Genomic DNA, 283 nt, shown 5'->3' with positions numbered 1-283 from the left:
TGATGAATACCAGTAGCATCCACCACACACAACTGTGCAGGCCAGGCCAGGGCTGCGCCTCGGGAGAGAAATCCCCGCACTAAGAGCAGGGCCTGAGCTGGAGCTCTGCCCATGTCACCTGCAAGCCCTTCCCTCTCCAGACGGCAGCCTCGGTTTCCCCATCTGTAGAAAACTGACAACAACCCTAAACGCGAAAGACCAGAAATAGTGCATGTGTATAGCCTGTATCTCAGGAGGCGCCGTCACGGCAATTGCTATTATTCTTAATATCAGAGGCCAGGGC

Source organism: Myotis davidii, unplaced genomic scaffold (genome assembly GCF_000327345.1).
Source record: "Myotis davidii unplaced genomic scaffold, ASM32734v1 scaffold1394, whole genome shotgun sequence".
NCBI classification, from domain to species: Eukaryota; Metazoa; Chordata; class Mammalia; order Chiroptera; family Vespertilionidae; genus Myotis; species Myotis davidii.
The sequence above is the reverse complement of the archived record's forward strand: the minus strand, read 5'-3'. Positions refer to the sequence as shown.